At 31.9% G+C, this 25,801-nt stretch overlaps 1 long non-coding RNA gene across 1 annotated transcript; it reads right to left on the bottom strand.

Annotated features, from left to right (window-relative positions):
* Window positions 1-13,571: 13,571 nt before the first annotated feature.
* Window positions 13,572-24,170, bottom strand: LOC148278262 (uncharacterized). Its single transcript, XR_015823232.1, has 3 exons — window positions 24,086-24,170; window positions 18,996-19,367; window positions 13,572-17,618 (listed from the first exon to the last, which is right to left on the bottom strand). It is a non-coding gene; the product is annotated as an uncharacterized LOC148278262 (long non-coding RNA).
* Window positions 24,171-25,801: the final 1,631 nt, after the last annotated feature.

Raw genomic sequence — 25,801 nt, 5'->3', positions numbered from 1 at the left:
TAATGGCAGGCAAACCAACGCGCAACGTTTGGGCAGGACAACGTCTGACGGATCCGCTAGTATTTTATATTTTCTTAATCCATTTATTGATGTTTCTATTTGGGATGCATCGCTTTTTTTGTAATTGATCTCTATTTTTTAACAATACCAAAATATCGTTTTACATCCTAGTTTTGTGATATTTATTACTTTTCTTTATTGTGAAAATAAAGCGTTTTGTTCTGCCAGTTGTTATTGTTCACTTCCAGAGCAAATTTAAGGCAATCAAACCCCTTGGTTTTCCTACATGGGAGCATGCAATTGTCCATGAGGAAAACATGGATGCTCCACATTCAATCCACATACTTGCAATGATTGTGGTTTTTTATTATCTTCTTGTTCACCTTGTAGTAGATTCGGGGATCTAGTTATTACAAAGAGGTCTCCCGGGACACTGAAATATTTACCAACAAAATAATAGGTCAATTACAGTTTTCTGCATATAACATTTCTGCGACATCCATTGTTGTTTTGGCGGCATTTTTACCAACAACAAAACGCAATTCCAACAAAAATTCACCAACAGCAGAGTCGAAGAGTCAGAATGTGAAATCATCACAATAAAGAGAATATGCGTGGCTGAAAATTTTGATGAATAGGTAAGTATTTGAAAATTGTTTTTCTGTCTGTATTAGTGTTTTTTTAAAAACGGTTTCTTTATTTTTATGACGTACATACGTCTAATGACGGCAGATAAAACTGGGCGCTATTAAGGGTTTTTGGGTGGTCCTTTTTCCCGTAATAAACTATTTGTTAAAAAAAATAAAATTAGGATAGGATAGATAGGAACACGTCAATAGTAAATATCTATAGCGTGTTAAAAAATCACTGCTCTAATGTCATATTCCAGTTAGAAATATGGGAATATGTTTTGTAAAAAATATGGTGTAACTTTTCTTTTTCAGTAGGTACCTACTTATTTATGATTGAATGCTATAATTTAAAATAACTCATTTTCAAATAGAATTCTTTTAGTAAATGTCAAACTCTGCTCTCCTATCAACAGGGGTGCACTTTATGTAGGAATGCAATTTTAAAAAATGTATGAAATATCAGTCAATATCATTTTATCATTACCATAAATTCAATAAAAAGAAATAAATGGGTAGAAATTATAAGGAATAAGGAAAAAATGTTTTTTTTTATTGATGTGACAATGTTACCTAAAAATAAATATTACTCGTAAATACAAAAACCCTACCAAGCCATTTATGTGTATTTACCTATATATATATATACAATTAATAATAGTTAAAAATAAATATATTTGCATCTACACAAATAGCAGCAGTCAAAGTAAAAAAAACAATTTTGTATCGGGCTCATTCAAAATAATAAGCATAAGTTCTGGTTATAATTCATAAACAGAATAATAGGAAATTAGGTATTTTTCAGTCCTACCGGACAAGGGAAAAGTAGAGTCATAATTTGCCAGTATGTATTTATTACTCTTCTTCGCCTGCTATATATGCGGGACCAGTTGATATATTTACCCAAAATGGTATTGTAACACCGCACTATTACCCTGTCTCTGGATCTGGTCATAAGTCCTGTAAATGCCTAGACTTCCATATTCCCTTCTCTTAAATGTTACCTATCCCTGCTGTAATTTGTTAACCTCAATGACTCCCTAAGGGGTGAAATCCAGTCTTTTGTGTACGTACATTTGGACAAACTCAAAATATTGTAAAAATATGTTTTGTTTTCAAAACAGGGTGTAAGGTAGAATTAAGAAAATACAATTATCTAAAATTAAATTATGAGCAAACATATTAGACACTGTCTATCCTCACTAGGTTTAGTAAATACTTATGATTGCATTTGTGTGTTGCAGACCGGTGTGGTATGTTGAGGGCTCTTCTGTCGTTCTTAATGACCATTCATCGTGTTTGCTTAGCTTTCTTAATGTGCTTGCGTAGATGCAAACAGTGATTCAATGCCTTAAAGACATTTATAGAAACATATTGTCGTGGTGTATTGTGACGCGCATAACCCCGCTCCAACACTCTGGCGCAGATTAAAAATCACTGGATCGGAACTGCATCGAGGCGCGCCACGAGCCACGAGCCACGACACACCACACTAGAGCAATGTAATTCTGATCATTTAAAATACATAGCAGCAATATGCGGTAGACTGTTTCCAACACATCACTCGACAACACGACATAACTATGTAATCATGCCTTAAGGGATTGACGACGACGATTGGCGGATTGGATGCTTTACAAATAAATAATTAAATAGTGAATCATCATGAACAGGTCATTCAAATTTCAAATATTGTATGCAATTGCGTGAATAATATCAGATATCAAAAATTTTCTTATCATAAATAATATTATGCCACTATCGGGGAATTTAATTCATTTTATGAATTATTATGGCATCAAAAACAGAATGGAATATTTATAAATTGATAAGAAATTTATTTGATCTGATGTTTCCTAAGAAAATAATTAAAAGTAATGAATTTGTTGTTTTAAATCACAAATTTTATAATGACAACTCGTAAAAATATACGCTATATAAAGACAAATAATGTTCTGCCCTGTATTTCAACATTCAACATATTCAAAACGATCATGTTTTTTTCTTGGCAAAATTCATAAAGCCTGTCGCCTCTTTAGTTGCTTGTACCTAATCCGTATTCGCCAACAATGTATGAACGACAGCTTTGACCAATCTTATCATTAAAGTCACCAATGACACAATTCACTTCTCCCTTTAAGTTTTGGAATGTACTGGTTAATGAATTGTAAAAACATTCTACATCATTATCATATCTCGCTTCTGCGGTTGTTGCATATAACTGTATGATAAACAATTATATATTTATAAAGATTAAAAATAATAAACATAATTGGAAATAAAGTACAAGGACCAACTATCGCATGCACTCGCCTTGCCCATCCCTAGGCTCCGCTGATATGGTAATCAGTATGAGGACAAGGCTGATATATTTGGATCTGGACTTGATAGTTATAAAACGAGTCTGAATCAATTTTTACTGGCGCAATATAATTCTTAAAATTTTCTCTGTTTGAAAATGTTTTTCTTTTTTGTTTTTTCATAATTATGTATATGTTTTTTTTATGATAACATTTTTGGTTACTTTTGTGTATTTACTTGTTACTGTTGTTGTAGTTATTCAATCTTGTCATTTCTGTTATGTATTTATATATGTATATATATAAAATCTACATATGCATTTTTTTCTTAATATTTATGCTCAATATTTACGTTAAAGGCGTTTATGTAAAAATAAATAATTAAATGATATCATGCATTGTTATGTGGAGTTCGTGTTTTAGTGAAATAAGTATTTTTTTATTAGGTGTTCATTAAATAGCTTTATACAATAAATTATGAACGTACTGTTGAAAAATGAGAGAGTTATCAATTTATAAACATTATTACAAATTTCAAGTAAGACGGACTCTTACATAAAACGGCATTCAATACATTATAATCTATGCGCTGATAATATTATGTATAGTGGGAACTTTATACATTAATTAATGTTAGGTACATCTTATTTTAAAAGATAAATAACCAACGTCACTGTCAGGGAAATTTAAAAAATTATTGAATGAAACTGACATATATTGCCATTATTTAAATATCGCTATTGCGTCGTTAAAAACACAAATTACATCAAAGGATTAACTGCGATGTTTTCATTTAGAAAAAAATATTTCCATCAACATACTCGTACACAAAAAATTACATTTCAATGAATGTTTTTATAATTAGTTAAACATTAAACTCTGTTTACAATACCTACTAAATAAAAATGACGACACACAAATGGAATTTTTGTCGTCTGACTAATACATAATCATAAAGATAATCATTTAGCGGGCAAGTTTTTGTGCATATTTTAGACATGCAATCAATTTCGCAGGAATTAAAAAATATAATACACAAAAGTACGCGATAAAAAATAATAAACACATATTTCTAATAATTTTTATGTTCTTGAATACACTGGTTAAAATGATTTTTGTTTCATGAGCACCAATAGGTACCCAATTACAACAGGGATGGAGAATACCTTAAATAAGGGAATATGGAAGTCAAGGCATTTACAGGGCATATGACCTGTCATTGGCTGGTTTAAGTGGCCACTTTACACACTGTGTGTAAAGTGGCTACTTAAACCAGCCAATTTGTGGGTCCACAAATACTATCCTTAATGCATGATGAAAAGTTTAAGGAACTATTGACTGCACTAGAGAATGCAGGCTTGGCAAGCATTTTACAATTTTACTCACAATTAGAAGGTAAGTCAGAATGTTTGAATATCGATCAGTTAAGAATGCGGAAAGTATTAAAATGATTAAAATTACAAATGCCTCTTTCTTAAAAACCTTATTTGATGGGGGAAAACAGATAACAAATCAAGGTGTTTCTCAACCTTTTTGAATACGCGACCTGTTTACGAGTAAAACAAATCTGGCGACCCCCCAGGACCTTATGTTTTTATACTTCTCGAATACCAGTGATCTTAACGATGACGTATTCAATTTCCTTTATATTGAGACCATATTATTGTAAATAGAGAAATCATGTGCAAAGTAACAGCGGGCATAGTTAATAGTCAGCAGCAGATCTACATAAATGATTCATTCGGCTTGCTTAAAATGGAATTTAATTCGCACAAAATTCGTCTACCGGATACGGCTAAAAAAATAATATTACGAAAGGGAAGTATCAAATTATCAGTGCCATTTGCCACATTCAGTTTGTAGTAGTTCATTGAAGATGTTAGGATTCGTCTTGCGTACTGCTAGGGTTTTTGGTAGTACACGAGTACTGAGAATTCTTTATAACTCGTTGGTGCGAAGTAGACTCGAGAGTGGCTCGACGATTTGGGGACCGTGTGAGTTGAAGTACTCTTTTATGGTGAAGAGGGTTCAGAAGAAATTTCTTCGGTTTCTCTACATGAGGGAGTGCGGATATTATCCATGGCTTTATCCCACTGAGTTCCTCCAGGATATGCTTGGTTACAGCAGTTTTGTAACTAGAAGGAATGTGTATTTAACAATGCACTTCTTTCGATTGTTGCGCGGTATCATTGACAACCCTGAAATTATGCGGAGCATTAGCTTTTATGTTCCTGATAATTACCTTAGACAGCGTCAGCATAGACTTTTTTACATTCCAATATACAGGACCAACCTGCCAATGGTTATGCCTGTTGGAAGAGCTATCTCTATGTTAAACAATATCACTTTAGACATTGACATTTTTCACGTCTCTGAGGGCGTTTTTCGTTCGTGGATATTATGTATACTAATGTGTTTTTTTTTTATATATACCTAATTTTACCTAATTATTTCCATATGTATGAATTAAAATATTCCATTTTGTAATGTACATAAATATGAATAAATAAATAAATTGAAAATAAATTAAAAATTGAAAATTATATAAATATAATAACAATTTTTGAAAAAGGTGAAAAGTACCGACTCAGAAAATTTCATTCGATCGAATCGATTATGTTTAGGGCTCGAAGAACGGGTCTACGAAACCTCGATTTTGTCGATTTCAGCTAAGCATTATAAGATCGATGTGCAGTCGTCTTTTTTGCACAGTATTCGGAGAGACATCTGCGAGAGAGTGATAGAAACATTTTTTAAATTTTTTTTTATTTTATTTATTTACAATTTTAAAAAACCCGTTAGGGTTACATTAGAAATTTAATATTGTCTAGTCATTTTATGTCTCGTCTAGTCTAGTTAGTTCAGTCATCATGTGCTTTTTCAGATTGATTTTAAATTTGTCTCCATTAAAAGTTTTCTAGTAGTAAGGTAGGTCGTTGTAGTGTTTAAGAAGTCCATTATGTAGTATTTTTGACTGTCCTGTTAAGTTATCTATTCATCAAATCGCCCTTCCACCGCATATCCTCTTAAAATACTGGCATTTTTTTTCAGCAGGACAGATGGCGGTACATGCCAAATATTATAACTGGTGGAAAATCCCTAGATGGGTAGTAATTATGTCTAGAGGAGAGATTATTTGTCGATTATGAGGCGATTTTGCAATTTAAATCCGTTGGGCAAGCAATGTAAAACGTCACACGTATCATCCAAATCCACACCGTACGGTTAAATTAGGATGGATTGATATTTATTATATTTTCTATTGATTTAAAATTTATTCTGCGGCTACTTTTAGATAAAAACTGCGTGTGATGTACTGGATATTGCGTTTGTCTGCCATAAAACAATTTGAAAAATAATTATACAATAAATATCGATGAATAATTTACGTGACCAGATGGATGAAGAATACAGTTTTGAGTGTGAACCCTGAATCAGCAGTTTTGACTCGATAGCTACTCTCATGTAAAAATCCTGAAAGGGGAAATCGAGTGGAGATAAGGCCTCTGCTTGAGGTCCCGGGTTCGATTTCTAGCCGGTCAACTTGAAATATTTGTTCAAAGAAAAACATGTATCAATTATGTTAGTACTGTAATCAATTTTTAAAAAAGGTGATTCATTGCAAGACGAGCAAATGAAGCGTAAGACTGATCCCCTTACCGTCATGGTACGGTAAATGTGTGGATGCTGACGTTTAGTTTGTGTACGCTTGTCTAATGGAAATATACGAAACAATTTTATTGTTAGCCCAGAAATGAGATTTGGAAAAAAAAAACAATTTGCAAGAAAAGCCGTGGCGCCGATCGATTTATTAGACACTGTATTTCAAATTGCATGTATTTTATAGTTTATGTTTATATTTGAATATGGGTGTGAACGACAGTTTTTTATAGAAAATGCTCCACGAACAAAATGTTAAAAATTAATCATGTCACATTTTTTTTACGCAATATGCATCTTTAATGTTATTAAAAATTATTATTTTTAAAAACTTTTCTTATGCATTGAAATATGTACAACATTCAGTAGAATTGAAATAATTTTACCAATAAAAAAAAATAATGTTTTATTTTACATCTTAAATATGAATTGTTCATATCAAACTGCAAACGTTGTAAAGCATGAAAAATATTGTGTGTGATTTATAAATAACTTTAAACATTGCTAAAGTGCTAGAAACACTAAATGTAAAATGATGATTAACAATTAAATATCTTTATTCGGTGCCGAAACACAAGTTGCACCTTTGTCATCAAAGTCGTTTTTATTTCTTGAACCATTTTTTTTAAAAACATTATTTTAAGTTTGCCCAATTTTTTGTGGAAAACAGAACGAACGGAAATAAAATAAAAAGAACGGTACAAGTCTAAAAAAATTTGGAAAAACTATTGTTGATAAAACCAGCTGGTCCAAGAAGAAGTGCAAACGTTGAAAAGTATTTTCAGACAAGAATCTCACGCGCTTCAATAAAGGTCTCAGCTCTTTGGCTTCTCAAATATCAACGGAGGGAAGCATTGAAGGAATATATATGTTCAAATAGATGTAACGTGGTCAATTTAACGTCGGAATACCTATAAATGCCGAGACTTCTATATTTCCTTTTATAAAAGTTCTTCTAAATTTCTTTTGTTCATTCTACTTTTTCGAACTTTGTTTTTTTAAAATGTCACTGTGAAGCTGGCTTTATTTTATACATCATGTCAGACTACACCGGCCCGGAAACGAGTATAGAGAATGTGACGTTTTGTTTTCCATCATCAGTTTTAAAATTTTTAAATTCTACGCCAATAAAATCAAAATAACTTCATTATTTGAAACTATTTTTGTTTTTTACTAACCTACTCTGAAGACTGTTGCTTACTGTTTTTTTTCTTAAAACCGCGAGTAATTTTGAAAATATTGAATTATGTACCTACCTATTTTTATGTTATACTTTATCTTTATTTGTGTTCAAGTATAATGTGATTCAATGCTTTAAAAAAAAAACTATTTATCAGACCTGCATATTAACTTTTGTAAAGAAACGCTTCAATTGTAATTTTGTAGCTATCATAAAAAAGCCAATTTGGGCGTATATAATAAATAAATTTAAAAAACTCTTTCATCTGATGGCTTTTGTAAAGTAAAAGAGCCGAAACCTTTATCATGTGCTTGAGATTCACCCGGTTAAACCATTTCACCTCACCTACTAGGCAACGCCTGAAAAATAAATTCATAAATTAAACTTCTAATAAGACTGGTATAGAAGTTACTTTAATCAACAATGTTTTGAGCATGCCTAAATGTTTGTAGACAGGCTGAATTTTCTCACTGGATGAATCGCACCCATATGATAAGGGCATCAGCTCTTTCACTTCATAAAAGTAAACAGATCTTATGATTTATATTATGAATGTGATCAGATTTATGTAATGAAGGAGAAATTCAAAATAAACTAATTCTTCAAAATAAGATGAGGATTATACCCCAAAGAAATATGTATTCTAATGTAGAAAGAATGTACAATGAAATTGGCTTGCTCACAGTAAAGCAACACATTAAATATAATGTGGCAATTTTTATACATAAAATAATTAAGGGGATGAATAAAATAAAAACAAAAGTAAAATTTAACCAACAATGTCATACACATGAAACAAGGGGTAAAAAAAAGATAATATTACCAATGAGGAAAAAAACAGAATCTCAAAACTAATTGTACAAGGGATTGAAGCTGTACAATGAGTTACCTGAAGAAATAAAAGAAATATAAAAAAATGGAAATATTTAAAATTAATTTGAAAAAATATGTAATAGAGAAATCTTGATAAAAAATTGGAATATAATTAAAAGTTTATATTAGTTCTTAAAATGTTATGAACTAACTTAATAAAGCATAAATAAATAAATAAAAAAAAATAAGATCGAAGAGTTGAAGAAATGTGCATGTTTCAACATAGGCAGAATGGATAAAGTTACACAGTGTGTAAAGTGGAAAAAATTAGGCCGGGCACAGGATAAATTCTATGTGTATTCGGCCAGTACTCATAGTGTTAATTAACTTCAAAACATTGATGTCAAAATACTTCTTAAATATATTTTTTTCTAAATAAGGCGATAAGGATTATACCGAAAAGAAATATATTTTCTAATGTTGAAAGAATTCACAAACAAATTGGCTTGCTCACAGAAAAGCAAAAAATAAAATATAAAGTAGCACTTTTTATGTTATAAATCATTCAACAATGTTATACGTACGAAACTAGGGATATAAATGTCACAAAACTCAATTTCTTTTGAGGGGGTAAAAAATATTATGAATGTGACCAAAGTTTTGTGATATTTTTTTTTTCATCAAAGTTGAAAGTTAATGTAAAGGTGTTTATTACTTTAAAATTATACACAAAATAACTCCGTTTATTTGAACTCCAGTTATCCGGATTGCCAAATATCCGGTTCGTTATCAGAAAATAAAAAAGTAAAGAAGATGTTATCATGACAAAAAAAAGACGCTGACGGCCGGTGTAAAAGCAATTACCTTTGCTGGACAAAGTTAAGAAAGTCTTTTATGTGATTCCAATTCGCTGTATTATTTCAAAAGCAATAATTTTTTTATTTTTTTTTACTTTAAAAAAACTGTTTATATTTGTTACATTTTTAATTACATAACATCACTTTATTCATGAAAACCAAAAATCCCAAAGGCCAAAAGGCAGGCAAATCTATGGTGCATTTATAAATATTGTTGAAAGACACTTTCAATTTTTTTTATGTGAGTAAGTGGAAAACAAGATAAAAAAAACGTAAAATTGATATTGAGCTAAAATTGTTTGATAAAACTTAGATAATTAAATTAGAAAAAAATACGAAAGCAAATAAAAAGTGTAACTGGAAATAAAATTATTGAAAGTTTGTAAATGATTTTTTTAAATTAGAGAGGCTAAAATTATCGTTTACCGTTGAAGTGATCTTCCAGTAAAGTTATTGTTTTATTCAAAAACGTTGCCCTAAATTAATGGTGGTACGGGTGACGATACTATTTTCTATTCCGGACATTTCTATACTTAGTAAGTTATCTGCAGATTAAATAAAATACTTTTATCGATTGTGTAAAAGAAAACAATATATTGTTATTGCATTTAGATATATAATGATTTTGACGTAGGTATTTAAGTTAAGGACAAACATTCCTACCTTCTATGTACTCTGTAGGTACACTAAGTACTAGTGCCTTGAGCTAATTCTTTTGAACACAATTTCGCCCTAAACATTAGTCATTAGTACACTGATAAAGTGTTTAAATAATCAGATAACTTTTAGCGGTATTGAAAATAATTCATGTAACTTAAAATTGCTACTTTCAAACAACCGTCGGTCATGGTGTAATGGTCAGCGCGTTTCCCTACCGTGCAAGATGTCTTTTAGAAAAAAAAAAAGAATTTTTTATACAGGCGTTGCTTTATTATTTACCTTGCTTATAATATACAAGGTTTATATTTCAAAAGTGGATTTTTCTGCAATTAAATTTCTTTAAATTGATCTAAACTGTTGGGATCAGGAGGGATATACTAATGTGGGCCAATCAGGAACTTCTCAGCATTTGCTTATGTGGAGAGAAAACCACTCAAAACTCTTCAGGAGAAGCCGGCCTGTTGGCAGTAGTCAACAGGCCTTCCGTTCCACTAGAGGAGTGTTCGGCATTTTGTTCCCTACTTTGGTTTATTTTACCAATTTCCTGCGCTATATTTATCATGTATGATACTACCTCTCGTGTGAGTTCTTTATTACCTATCACCGATGGGATGTCGCATAGATTTTCACCCAGGCCTCTGCATCGCGCCTCCAGCTGTTGTCTTTGAAAGCTGAAAAAGGGGCAATGCATCAACAGGTGAGGGACATCTTGAGGAGTTTCATCGTCGCATGGGCAGCTGTCGATTTCGGAGAGCTTGATGCAAGAGGTCTCGGGCTCGATTCCTAATATGGTTAATTTAAATATTTATTTTAACGGAGTGTTTTCACACTAGAATATTTCATAGTACCTGGTCTAGCACCTGAAGCGTAGGACTGATCATCTTCCTTTTATGTAAAAAAAATGATCAAGATACGCTACGATTCGTGTACCAATGCAGCGCCCTTTGCACCATTAGGATGATGATGATGATGAAAGTTTAACTTTGATTAAAAAACAAATACTTTAGTCTTAAATTTATTTGATACATATTAATATGTACATTCAAATTTCGAATTTCAAGATAAAATATTTTAATGTTTTCAAACAAAATAATAAAATTCTTGGTCTTAAAAAGATAAGCGGTGCTTGACCATTTTTTTAAATGGGGACATATTTGAATATTGTTTTACTGCCACTAAGTCTGAAAAGATTTTGTTGTTTTATTGAAGTGTTTAAATGATGAGATATCTTTTACTGGTTGTGAAAATGACTAATGTAATTTAAAATTGTTACCTTCAAATAAAGGTTTTTCTTTTGTTAAAAAACAAATATTTTAGTCTTCACCTTATTTGATACATAATACATGTACAATTTCAAGATAAAATATTTTAATGTTTTCAAACAAAATAATAAAATTATTCGTCTGAAGGTGCCATAAGAGAATCTTAAAAGGATAAGCAGTGCCAGACAATTTTGTTGAATATTGTTTTTAACTAATTCCTCCCAAATACTATGCGAAAAAGACAACTGCAAGTAAGACTGATTGTGCCTTACTAAAATCGACGAAATCAACGTTTTGTTGTCCCATTTTCTGCAAAACTGAGTAGATTTTATTGTTTTGTTTTTAGAATGAGTATCCGAATGAAATTTTCTGTGTCGGTACTTTTGGCGCTTTCAAAAAATATTTATCATACACTGTACACCGTACGTCCGAAGACAGCAGATACAACTGAGCGTATTTAAGAGTTTTTGGATAGATTTAGTTCCCATAATAGATAATTTATCATAAAAACAAAAAGGTAGGGACACGTCTATAGTAAATATCTATCTTTTTCTTCTTATGGTTCCCCTCCCCGATGGAGGTTGGAAATCTTCGTTGCGATTCTTACTTTATTGGCAGCTGCCCTGAACGAAGACTGAGTGCTGCAATAAAACCAGTCACGCAAGTTCTTAAGCCAAGAGATGCGCCTTCTACCTGCACTGCGTCTTCCTTTAATCCTTCCCTGTAAAATGACTAGTAAAATTTTATATTTTTCGCCTCTCATCACATGCCCAAAGTACTCAAGTTCTCTTTTCTTTATGGTCATCAGTACCTCTTTATCTTTTTTAATTCGTCGGAAAGCATCATCGTTTCGGAAATCTATCCACGCAGGAGATTTTTAATATCCTCCTGTAGCAGCACATTTCAAAGGCTTCGATCTTTTTTGATGTGTTTTGGGTGAGTGTCCACGTTTCAACGCCGTAAAAAAGTACTGAGAAAACGTAACATCGAGCAATGCGCATTCGGAGGTCAAAATTTAAGTATCTACTGCAAAGAAGGTCACGCATCCTGAAAAAGCAGTCTCGCGCCATCTCTATTCTGTCTTTGATCTCTTACGAGTGATCCCATTTGTCATTCAGCCATATCTATAGTTGGTTTTAAAAAAAACATTGCTCCGGCGCCATTATCCAGTTTGGTAATAAATCGAGCTGTTATTTAAATATGATTTATAATAAATAAGTTTATGAAATTCATACAACATAATGTCTATCATCCTATCATGATTGCATGAAATTAATCGAAGAAATAGTTTTCATTAAATAATCAACATATTTAAATGATTTATGTAACTAAAGAAATAAAGGTTTATACAATGACTTTTTCAATAATACTACTATCAATAAATTTTGCTTGTTTGTTTTATCATTATGACAGCTTTGGTTATCTTTTGGGAATAATCAATAGTCCGTTTACATACTGCGATAAGGTATTTTTTACTGTCGTAAATACGATATTCTGTTGTCTTACGCGAAAATTTCTTTTTACAATAGGAACCATTTCGTTCCGGAATAATACTTAAAATATCAAAATACGTTTAAATCTGCGGACAAGGGGGGTCCTAATTATAAACATGTACACGTACAAGGATCATATTTATAAAAATTTAAATATATAGATAAATCATGAGAACACTAATAATATTTTTTAATAAAAAAAGTTCAATCGTGGGTAAAATTAATTAGTGGCCAGTCAAGCCGGATCACGACTCCTCTGCCGAGAGCAAACGACTAACGAGAAGTAAAGTCTTGTAAATAAGTAGACATTCATATTTACAATTTGTTTTGTCAATTCAACCAATTTGAAAACATATTTATTTAAAAATTTCGAAGTCATCTATGACGTTATAGGTTACATCCAGTTTACTTTTTCGTAACCATACAAATAAAAAATATTCCAATCGTATTAACTAGATCTACCCTATTTTTTTTATTCAATAACTCTATTTTTGGAGAATGAAAATAATGAAAGTTAAAATTAATTTTATTTTCTCGAGTAAAACGGATAACAATATTGAAACGATCATTTTGAAAAGGTAATTCAAAATGTATCCTTATACTCGTATTATCTCTTGATATTGATAATTGGTGAAAGAGTCATATCATTCATTCATAACAATCATAACAATCAATGAAATTATTTGTGAATATTAAAGTAACAGATGTAAGCATTTGACATTACAGTTAAAAGCAGCTTTCTCAAACCTGAAATCAAAATTTTTCGTTAGACTGATTGTAAAGAACAATTTATAGTATAAAAATTGATTTGAATTATGAATTATTATATTTACAAAAAAAACGTAAATATTCTTTGAAGTTAATTATTATTTCAAAAATGTTATACATTTTATTGTTATAGAAAATAAAATCTTGCTTGATGTTTATTCCTCAGCTCTTGTAGTTGCAGATGTGAAGTGATGTTTCGTTTCAAACTTTGAAAGTATTTTCTGACCAGCAATCTTGATCTAATAAACCCATTTCACTTTTTGATAAAACGAAAATGCTTCAAGTCTCTGTAAGCTCCTTTACAGTTATTTCCATTGCTTATGTGTGCAAAGGATTTTTAAAATCCATTCTTTCTGTAGATCCTGTTTTAACGCTCAACTCTAGTTGTTGTTATGAGATGTGGTTCCGTTACTTTTGTAGACTGCCAATCAATAAGATCTTCATAGTATGTAGTCCTCTACCTCAAAATTAACTAATGATGATTTAAAAATTCTATTTGCTTTTGACTCTGTCGTTTTCATAAGACACACAACATTCCCAAAAGAAGTTGTTCTGGGTGTACCATAAAAATATTTCTCTGTAGAATTGATTGAACAACAATATTTTGTTTCGCCATATATTTATTTTTAAAAATTATTATTATGTTTCTGACCCAATATATTATTTGTGCTGATACTCGTTTACTTGTAAACCACAAGGGAGCCTAAACCTCATGACAAACTCAGATAGTTTTCATAACTGCGGGGTGGATCCAATACATAAACGCAAAAATCGGTTTGTTACTGTCAGCTATCTTGCATGGGAGATGTATCCAGTTTTTCTGCTTTCTAACTCTTGGCAATATACACTTGTTAGTACAGCCTGACATGTATGCCAGAATTATTTCTGGTAGTTTTCCTATTGAACCACTGTAAGAAATGGGTCCAGAAGTTGGACTATTGAGGGCAATAATAGCTTTTTAAAGAGGCAATTCATTTAACCGAAGCAAGCACACAGCTGCTCGTTCTGTGGGTTTAAAACCCACAGAACGATCAAATGGATCCATTTGAAACTCCATATATTTGATGCGGTACCATCAGAGTGCAATTATTTCTCAGGTGCGAGTTGGAACTGTCGACAATATTTTTGTACTTAAAAATAATATTTATTTAAGTGTTTTTTTTTAAATCTTTGTTTTTAACAAAAAAATTCTAACTTTGGGCTCACTCCGGGAGACCTGAATATTTTTCAAATCAACTAAAAAAAAAGGTAAGCATGTGACTATAGTGACAACTTTTTATCAATTTAAAATTTTGAATTTCCAAATAACTTTTTTCGTGATACACCCTACTGCCCGCAATTTCCACCTCCCCCCTCCCGCTGTACTCAACAGACGCGCTCTGGTGACAGTAAAAGTAAACAATTATTATCACGCTTTGTTTCGCCGATATAACCAGTGTCTAGCTATAGAAGCTGTCTGAGGCTTGGGGAATCCCCTTACTAAATAACCTTAGCGAAAATAATTAAATATACATGACATAGCCGCTTTCAATGTTGTTCATTATGAGGGAAATTTATTATTTATTTATTAATAACATTGTACATACATTTATAAGGGACTAAGACCCAGCTTATTGTGACACAATCAGGAACGACCCATGCCTGTGAACTTGCCCCGTCTCGCTAGAAAATCCGTGTTGAGTCGGGCACTTATGCATTCATAACCATACATACACACATATACATATACGAGAATATTCGCATATACATATTCATATTATATTTTATACATACATATTAAGTTTATACATATCAATATTACTTTAGACATAATACCACTTATTACATTTTTATTACATTTAACATTTATAAATACATATTGGGTGTATCGATAATATATCTTTGCAGTCGGTCGGGAGAATTTTATCTTCAACTATTACGTAATATTTAAGCTATGTCATTTTAGAGTGTAGATATGTGTACCGTGGCGTACGCTTCTCCGTAAATAAAATAACGTGGCGTACGCTTCTCCGTAAATAAAATAAAGTGTTCAGTAGACTCAAATCAGCGTTTGATTTCTATTATTATAAGTTTAAATATGGAGTTCTACAAAATAAACACCAAATCAATCAACAAATCACTGCTTTTTCCTAAAAGCATAATTTTGTTTTGTGTTTAGGAATTTGTATAATAAAACATAAAGCAAAGAAACACAATGGTTTTTATAAATAAGACACAAAGGAGTGTTTACATAAAATATCTGAAACACAAAAGTCTGATTTTTCCTTGGTCTGCAGACTTTCAAATTGTGTTTTTCAGAATTGTGTTTTTTGGGTTAATGACTTTTGCTATCCCACTAAAATATTATAAACCAAAATTAAATATCTAATTGAATTGAAGTGAAACATTTCGGACCAATTAGGAAATTTGATTAAAGGAACAATATTAATTAAACTATTTCAGGAAAACCTGAAATTATTTACTTTCCATAGCAATAAAAATGCGATTTCAAAAAGGCTTGTAGGTAATCTTGAATAAAAAAAAAGCCATCTTGTGGCTGGCCTAAATCTTTATAACCATATCACTATAAAAACTTTTTGAAGGTTTGATAATTAGTTCCAAAGCCTGTTCATAGATGGTGCTAAGACTTATTTTATTAAATGAATGTACAAAATTAATAAGTAATAAAGAAAGTAACTTCGTTACACTAATTGTTTAATTTCCCTTTCCGTACCTAATAGTGTATAGGGCACAGCACTGGTACACCAACAGCAGCGTATTTTGATCATTTTTGTTACATGTAGATGATGATCTGTCTCACACTTAAGGTGAAAGTCCAGGGTCCGTATTTTGATAGGAAGTTAAAATTTATCTTCAATTTTATCTTATCTATCTTTTAAAGTAAAATTAAGTTTTCTGTGTGAAATTAATTTTCTAAACTTGTTCAATTACCGGTAACCGACGAAGGTACTTTGAAGTTTCATACAAATATATACACATAAATGTTGATATTAGTTTACACCGCTCAGTATATACCGATGAAGAAAGCCGTCCATAATCGCGGCTCTGGGCCTCAATATTTATACCTTCTTCAATCATTTCTCTGCGGTAACGCATTGTTTTTGAAATAGAGATATTTTTTATTTTTTTTAACATAAGTCCAGAAGCATTTTGGGGCACTAATTATATTTTTTTCTGTGTTGCGTATGTAGTTATAAAAATTTTCTTTACTCAAACGCTTTTGACGAGATCGCTAAAGGTTGAAAGTGTGTTTGTCAGTTTGTTTGTTGTAGTTTTTCCATTTTTTATGCCTGATAATACCATAATGGGAATTATGGTTCTTGGCATTTTGTACGGTACATAAAATTCAATGTTTTTATGAAAGTGGAGGTAGAAAGAGTCAACAGCATGGTCAAGATTCATTTCCTTGAAGTCGTCATGCCAATCAATGTTGATAATATATTCATTGATTGATGTACATTTGGCTTCATGGAAAATATATCGTTTGTTCTGCACGTCTTCTAGTGGTAAGATATTAAACTTAATTATTTCCATTTCTAGTGCTGGATGATGGTTATCTTCAGACACTATTAGAATCATAGAACGCGTAATAATATATATGTAATATGGTTTTTCTCAGTTTCTATGAATCAAAATATTAGCAAGTGATCAAAAACGCGTTAGGAGTACACAGAATAAAATAACTAAACCATTTAATGGAATTATTTATCACAATTTTGGATGTATTTCCTTCAAGCGAAAGAAATAATTTTAACGTAACCAAAAAGAAACATAGCAGCAACTAAGTTTAAAAGAGTCGTAGAAGTGGTATTAAAAGAGCTCCCAAAAGCCAAGACGCTGGTTGGGACAAGGTAGCTAAATTGCATAAGTCTTTATTATCACAAGCTGTGCATGTCTCCACTTCTCTTTGAGCGAAAATTTGGCAAAGTTTCTCATTATTATTGTCGTCGTCAGTCACCAACTGGCATCCCCGTTTAGTCTTTTTTGTATCTCCATCTGGAAAGTAACACTAAATTAGAATTGAAATACAGATGACTGCTTTCTTCCAATACACAATAAAAATAATTTTAGCTTGGTTGGGCGGGTAGAGCAATACCCAACCTGCCACGTGTACGGTACAAAGTAATAAATAATATTCAAAATAATAAAAAAAAATGAAAAAAAGTTGAACATAAAAAAAACATACTAAATAGTTTTAGTAAAAGTAATATGAAATTTAACAAAACGTAGGTATGACATAAAAATACTATGGTCACAGTTGGCTGATTTGTTTGTTTTTTTTAAAATAATGAATAAGAATCACATTCATGTAACAATGAAGAAGTTCAGTGCTATGGTGAATTAGATATAAAAAAGTTTTCTTACATGCGGTAAAAATTAGAGCATTTAATTTTACGGCAAAGATTATCAAAAACGAACTTTTTTTAATGAGCTATTTCGAATAACGTAACCAGTTCTTTCAAATCATCCAATGACAGTGTTTTGATAGATGCCCGGTTTCCATGAAGCTAACTCACCAAACGGCAGGTCTCTCTGACTAGAACTTGTGACATCACTGAGGACGTCATTTTAAAATTACAACACTTTAAAAAATCATAGCATTGATAATGCGAAAATTAAAAACAAATTTATTTACCGAGTTTGATGGTCTATTAATTAAAAAAAAAAGTTAAAACACCACTGAATAAACAAACAAAAGGGAAAAATAAGTTTAAAAATATAACAATGTTCATCACGATACATTCAGAGGCAACTTAAAGTTCAATGTTAGTAAGAAATTGTATAAAAACGAATCGAAATAGGATTTAAAATAAAACTTATAAAACTGAGTAACAGTTGAAGTATTAAAACAGGAATTAGAAGAAGTTAGTATTAGTGTGGGGTTTGAACCGTCAGTAGGGTCGCAGTGAGTCACATCTTGCTGGAGGGTGTGATTCTATAAAATGCTGCGAACGCCCAGTTGCATTCCACCGGCAACACTACTGACTAGTCCAACTCGTTAGCGCCCACGCCACGAACCCTGGGCAACGGGATCACACTCATAACGATGTGATCACGGCAGATAACGAGGGGATGAAAGGCGAGTTTCTGGCGCTCCAAATCAGAACCAGCCAGCCAAGGGAAGATAACCCTGACAGAAAAATCCACCAGAGAAGGCAATGGGAAACCACTCTGGTCATGTTTTCTCAGGAATCACTATGGCGAGCACATCCAATAAGCAGCTGTCCTGGCTACGGAGTAGCGCAGGACCGAGATGCTTTCGCTATAGTGATCGACAACGTCGGGGGACCTGATAAGGCACCGCAAGAAGAAGTATAGATGTAAATATCAACGAATCGATGGAAATATTAATAAAAAATTTAAAAGACTCACCCTTGTATATGATCTTCATACATTTGAATTTTTGTTCAACCTGTGACAGTTTTCTTCCGAAATATCTTAAGCGGCTGTTTCCTGATACCTGAACTACTTGGGGTACCATCGGGCTATCTCTTGGAGGAGCTGGTGCTGTGGTTGGTGGTTGTGTGGGTGGTTGCGTTGGTGGCAGTGTGGGTGGTTGTGTGGGTGGCTGTGTAGGTGGATTAGTTTGTGGTACGGTCGGTGGTAGCGTAGGTGGACTAGTTGCTGGCAGTGTGGGTGGTTGTGTGGGTGGCTGTGTAGGTGGTTCTAACGCGCACTCTTCCTTTGTAGTTTCATTCGTTATTTTCTCACAGTCCTCACAGGTATAGCACTCTAATGCGAGCCCTGTAATTTATTATATAAACATAATTTAATCTTAATTTTACTTCCCAACTAAGTTATATTAATAAACTATTACCGAAAAAAAAATCTTCACGATTTAAAAGTTTCTTGTTATGCCCTTCATTATTCAGCTAATTAAAAACTTAGGCTCGTCGATCATTACTGTATATAACAAATTACGTCCTTTCCCTCACAACGCTAAACCATCATGATACTAATAAATGTAACTAAAATACGTTTTCCGTTTTTTTTCTATATTTTTCCCAAATATGAAAAAAAAAAGAAATATTACATAACCCAACATTGAAGTTACTGCGAATCAGTACTATCCTCACCACCCGTGGTGTGGTGGTTAAGACGCTTAACTCATTGCAAGGAAGGTTTCGGGTTCGATTTCCGGTGAGAACACTATAACTTCTTTTTTTTTCCAAAGCCTGTATGTTAAGTGCTGTATTTCATAATTGTAATTGGGCCTCCTGGCCTGTAGTGATGTAAAAAAAAGCGATTTTATGCAGTTATAAATAAAATAGTTTTTGGAATCCAATACAATTTTTAAAACATTATTAGTTTTAAGTCAGATATTTTTATAATAGGTTTAAATTAACTTATTTTCATTTGTAGACTTTATTTTTACAATATACTCAAAACCCTGGTGTAGGGTTTTTGACCCAATCCTGAATGTGAAAATTAAGTTGTGAAAAGTCAAAAAAGCACTATCGTGGTTGGCGAATTTGCTAGCAATGCTCGACTCCCGGGTTTGATTTCTGGCGTGGGTGACGTTAAATATGTTCAACAAGTGGTTTTACAGTACAACATTCCATTATTAGACAAAAATGGTAATGATAATCTAAATTGTTGTCATCAAACTTTTATAAAGTGGCATAAAAGTAATGGATTTTTGAAATTGTATTGTATTTGCGTAATCGCAAAATGGTTTTAAAGAAAAATGACTTATGGGGGGATAAACATTTTGAATGATTTTTTTAGCGATAAAGCTGCAGACTAATTCCCCGAAATTTCAAAGAGAAATTTGAAAAATTTTAAAAGTATCAACTCGTGAACGCTACTCCTCCGCATGCGTTACAACTGGAAATAAGGCCAAAAATTTTGCTGATGCAGCGATCGGAAGCGAATACAGCAACAGGAACGACGTAACCTTTCACAGACGAAAGAGGCCCCTAAAACAAGAAGGGATGATGGAGGAAAATCAGCTTTACGATAAAGATGGCGGCCTATTTTATGGCCCTGATAGCGCTGACCGACCTGCGAGTAATTTAATTAGTGACTTGTCAAAACTTAACACGGTTTTCTCAAAACTGCATTTTCACAACTGCCGTACAAGATTAATTTTTTAAAAATTCAACTGATTTTGTTCAAACTTTACGGATATATTAATTCTCTTTTATATAAATTTGATAGTAATTGAAAATAAAGGAAAAAAAACATAGTTAGAATATTACTTATGTTTATAGTCCTATTTAAAATTCTCAACTCACTCTTTGATGCGCCTGAACTACTGAGCTCAATAAAATTAAACATCCTAACTAGAAACCTCAGACAAAACTTACTCTTTCATACCGATAACCATAGAACTAACTATGGTTTTCATTCCCCTGTGCCCAGAATTCTTAGATCTGCCAACAAACATACCAGTCTTGATTTCTTTGATAAAAAGTTGTCTTCTTTCAAATGATCACTGAATCAAATTCAATTATAAACACCTCTCTCCCGCTTCCACTCCCACAAAGTAAACCATCGAGTCTTTCTAATTTTGTTATAATATTTTTCTATGTACAAATGTGTCCATAAAAATGCCCATTGGGCGTATATATAAATAAATAAATAAATAAATTACAGAAAATTTGGGCAAAATATTGAATTTTTTTCAGTGCCTGCCAATTGTCTAAATTTGCATTTTCTTAATTTTAATCACATTCATATAGAAACAATACGTATTCTAAATGTATTTTGTTTTCATTTTGTTGCATATCAAAATCTACAGCAACCTACATCCTACGGCAACTTGCAACTGCCGTGGAAAACATCCGGGAAGACCGAGTCATAGCTCCGCCATTTAAAAATAATATTAAAACAAAAATCTGTATGCTTTATTACATTATTAAAGTGTACTTAAAGTTTTGTAAATGAAGAACCATTATGTTTTTGTCAAAAAATCACTGACAATCGAGTAACTTTTGATCAAATGTAGATATAAAATAATATTCTTTAAGAACAATCGCGATCTAACTTTTCTTTATAAAAACGTCTTTTCTCCCTGAATTTATAGCACTAGAAACATGTTTTTTTACACACTCTAAGATATTTATAATAAGCGTGACACTATTGTTTTTCTTGTTGATGAATTGTTTCTAATAGGATTACTACCTGGTAAAATAAGAAGTATAAAAATTGGAAAATGGTTTTCAGGCGTTGCTTAGTAGGTGATTTGGTTCAGCCGGATGAATCTCACCCGCGTGATAAAGGTTCAGCCCTTTTACTTCACAAAAGTCAACAGATGGAAGAGTTGAGGAAATGTGGATGTTCGAACATGGACAGAATGGTGAATGTTACACAGTGTGTAAAGTGGCCACTTAAACCAGCCAATGACAGGTCATAAGCCCTGTAAACGCCTAGACTTCCATATTCCCTTCTAAAAAACGTTTTCCCTCTCTGTTGAAATAAATTTGAATATGAACAACTCCCTAGGGAGGAAATCCAGCCAGTCTGCAAGCATAAGCATTTAGACATACTCAAACATTGTTGCGGTAGATTTAAATTAAAATACATCTTAGTTCATGATACCGACATTTCAAAAAGGTACTCGTTTGACTAATAATATTTTTTTTAGTGTGACAGAAACCGACAATAAGAATATCAGTATTTAAAATGGATTTCAAAGTGAGGAGGAAGTGCTTTCTCCTTCATTTTTCTTTGACAAAAGATAAAAGTGTAACTTTACTGCACTACTTGAACTGACTATTTGTGCCACTCCACGAATGATAGAAATAAGTCTGCTTATATTACTGAGACCATATTGTATTATTTGTGGCACTGAAAATATCACACAAATGTGCATTTTTATTTTATTTTATTTATTCTTTTTTTTTTTCATATTTTTTGCTTAATAATAATAATAATACAAACTATAATAATTAATAAAAATAATGTGACCTCACTGGGGTTTCCCGTGCCGAGGACACTTAACAATATACTTTTTTTAATTACATTTGAGAATTGACAAAAAAGACTAACTTAAAAAAACAAAATGAATTAACAAATATTCAGACGGTTTTAAAAACAAGGTATTTATGTAGATTTCTATTATTTATATTACAAAACACACAATGAAAATAACAAAAACCTAACATAAGCTATACACTTGTGGAGCAGTTGATTCAATATTGGTATGGGCGAATGAGACAATTCATTTTACTTCTACATAGATCCACTCTCCATTTTTTTATAGCGTTTTTAAACATTTTCTCGATACTAATTGTTTTAATAGATAGCGGAAGTAGGTTATAGATTTTAATTAAATAATATTCAAAATCCCTTTGTCCAAAAGTGGTTTTAGTTTGTATTTGTTTAAGTTGTTTATGTGTTGAGGATCTAATGATTATATTATTTGTATGTGACGTATTGTGGGGGTTATGTCTTTCATTTGAGTAAGAGCAGTTTTTGAATCTGTAAGTGAGTAAAATCAAAGTTTAATAAACACAAATTCTTTACTTATGTATTGAGTAGTCGTTTACGTGTACTGTTAATACTATTGATGCAGTTATACACAAGGAACATTTTCTCATCTAAATCGTAAAATGAACTAAAATGCGGTTGTACTGTTAAGTCCGCCCACCAAAGATTTCACCGTCCTGAATCGTAAGCCTGATCACTTTATCTTCATGTTACACAGTAAAAAACACTTCGTGTATAAAACATTTGTGTACTAATGCATTGCCCAATAAACCAACGGGTTATAAAGATTGATAAGACAATTAAGATTTTAATTTTACAGCGAGTTTTCTATTTAATTTTTAAGAAATCACCTATGTAACTCACAAAAACTATATGAATAACAACGATCATTGTATCACTATTATTCTTTTTGGCACGTTTTAAATTAACACACCAAGTATCTAACTAACCCAAATTACTGAATAATATTTTTTTAATATCCAGCAGAGAGGGAAAACATTCTTGAGAAGGAATATGGATGTCTAGGCATTTACGTGTCAGACCAGCCAACGACAAGTACATATTCCCCTTTTAAAAATGTTTTACCTCCCTCTTGCAATTTAGATGTTAATATCTCCCCAGGGATTGAAATCCAGTCTATCTGAAAATATTTAAAACATACTCAAAGCATCGTTGATACTGTGTCAAAAGAATTATGCAAAACTTAGTTCAACTTTTTAATGGTGAGGAAGTTCAGTACTACGGAGTAATTTCAAAATTACTAAACTTTGAAAAACATCAACGGGCTGATAATGAGATACATAAAAATAAAAATAAACTAATTTGGGGCTATTTCGATGGTCAAATAACATTTTTTTTTTTAAACCAATAAACTTTCTCATTCATAATTTCTGTTTTAACATCTATGTATTTCTTGGTTTTCATCAGCTGACTTCCCTGTTACCTTTTCTGAAATGAATGTTTTTCGTGATTGTTGTAATATTGAATAAATGCTAATTTTACACTTAAAACAAAAATTGCATCAAGACCTGTGGGAGTCAGAAGTAACACCAGCAATAGAACTGCAGGAGGTAACATGATGAGACGGAAATTGATAACGACACCAAAATAACAACACTGGGGAATATTGGGGCTTCTGCACTCCTTATATCGATTTTATCACTCTTATCGTCATGTATATATTGAATATCTGTAAATAGATAATCTTTTCCGCTCGAAAAAATGGCGATCTGTTTAAAGCCCGCATCTTTCAATGAATTAATTATAAAGATACCTGTACCGAAAATTAAATATTTGATAAACTCTCTTCTTTATATGTTCAAATATCCGTTGACAAATATAAAAAAAGGGTTAGTAAATAAAACATAAGAAAAACCTACTCCAATAGAGTTTGACGATTAGAAAAAAGGATAGGACAATATTAGGGGAAGATATTTGTTTACATGTCGCACTGACGACTATTTAGACGGACAAACTGGTCACAGCAGATTATAAGAAAGTTCGTCAAAAACCTCGTTCTTCAAGCTAATGGGCCGATCCATTTAGCGGCAGGAAATTTTTTAGAGATTGGTGTTTTTGTTTATTTGTCTAATCTTATCCAGCTATATCTTATTCATAGAAATAAAATTTAAATTATTGACAGTTATATTATGTTAAAACATTTTCCGCCAACATCCGCCATTTTGTTTTTTAATACTCCAAAGTTAATGCATAAGCAAGGTGTATTTTTTCCATCAAGTCATTTTTATTATTTTTTTCTGCAGATTCTTCAAAAACTGTTGAGAAATAAAACATCATCATCAGACATCTTTAAAACATTTTAAGGGAAAAAAATGGATGAAAAATTTTCGTCAATGGGAGAAAAAATTATAAGAATGACAAAATATCCAGATGATTTAAAAAAATTAAATCGTGCTTTGAGGTGTTTTAAGTGCCATTTTAAAAAATGGACAGCCTCTAGCTTCAAAAAGGATCATTTTTTGCTTATAAAGAACAATGCCTGACATCTTTTATTGAACTACCTTACTGCTCAGCAGAACACATTCTGAAACCAGGAAGGCAATTTAAAGCATTTGAAGAGCTAAGCGATGGATGATATTCCCAAGGCGGGATTTGAAAATACTAATTACATTAAACCCAGAATACTTCTCACGAATCACTGATATTAATTAAGATTTAACCGTACAAAAGATTCTAGACTTCTAAGAAGAAGTAATTTTGAGCAGTTACAGCGTTGATGCTAACAAATTTGATGTTTTTGCAACGAAAACGGCAAAAATGTACACATATTTGTATAGTTAGCATTCCAGGTCATCAACTTTACACAAAATTTTGATGCATGGCGCCAAATTCATATCGCATACAATCTTACCGATCAGCCAGTTATCGCAGGAGGCAGCTAAAGCTAGCAACTAGCATTTCCGACAATACAGACTGAAATTTGCACGAAAGTTTTTACAAGTCGATTGTAACAGAGATGTATTGAATAAACTGCTATTAAGTTCATACCCATATTTATCAAGTTGAAACCACGGCGGCAGTTAAAACTAAGCCATTTTCGTAAGAGGCGGTAAATCTGACGAATGAAGTACGCCTCCCTTACCTCCTACTGCAGAAGATCTTGAAAATGTAAAAGAAGACGAAGAAAAAGGTGACAATAAACAGTTTAAGTCTGATTAAAGGTAGTTTTTTAATATCATTTGACACTGATTCCTAATTCTACATAAAAAAATAAAAAATGAAGA

Source organism: Micrasema longulum, unplaced genomic scaffold (genome assembly GCF_059751315.1).
Source record: "Micrasema longulum isolate JH-2025_06_02 unplaced genomic scaffold, ASM5975131v1 h1tg000900l, whole genome shotgun sequence".
NCBI lineage: Eukaryota > Metazoa > Arthropoda > Insecta > Trichoptera > Brachycentridae > Micrasema > Micrasema longulum.
Note: the sequence above shows the minus strand (reverse complement) of the source record. Positions and strands in the feature narration are given on the sequence as shown.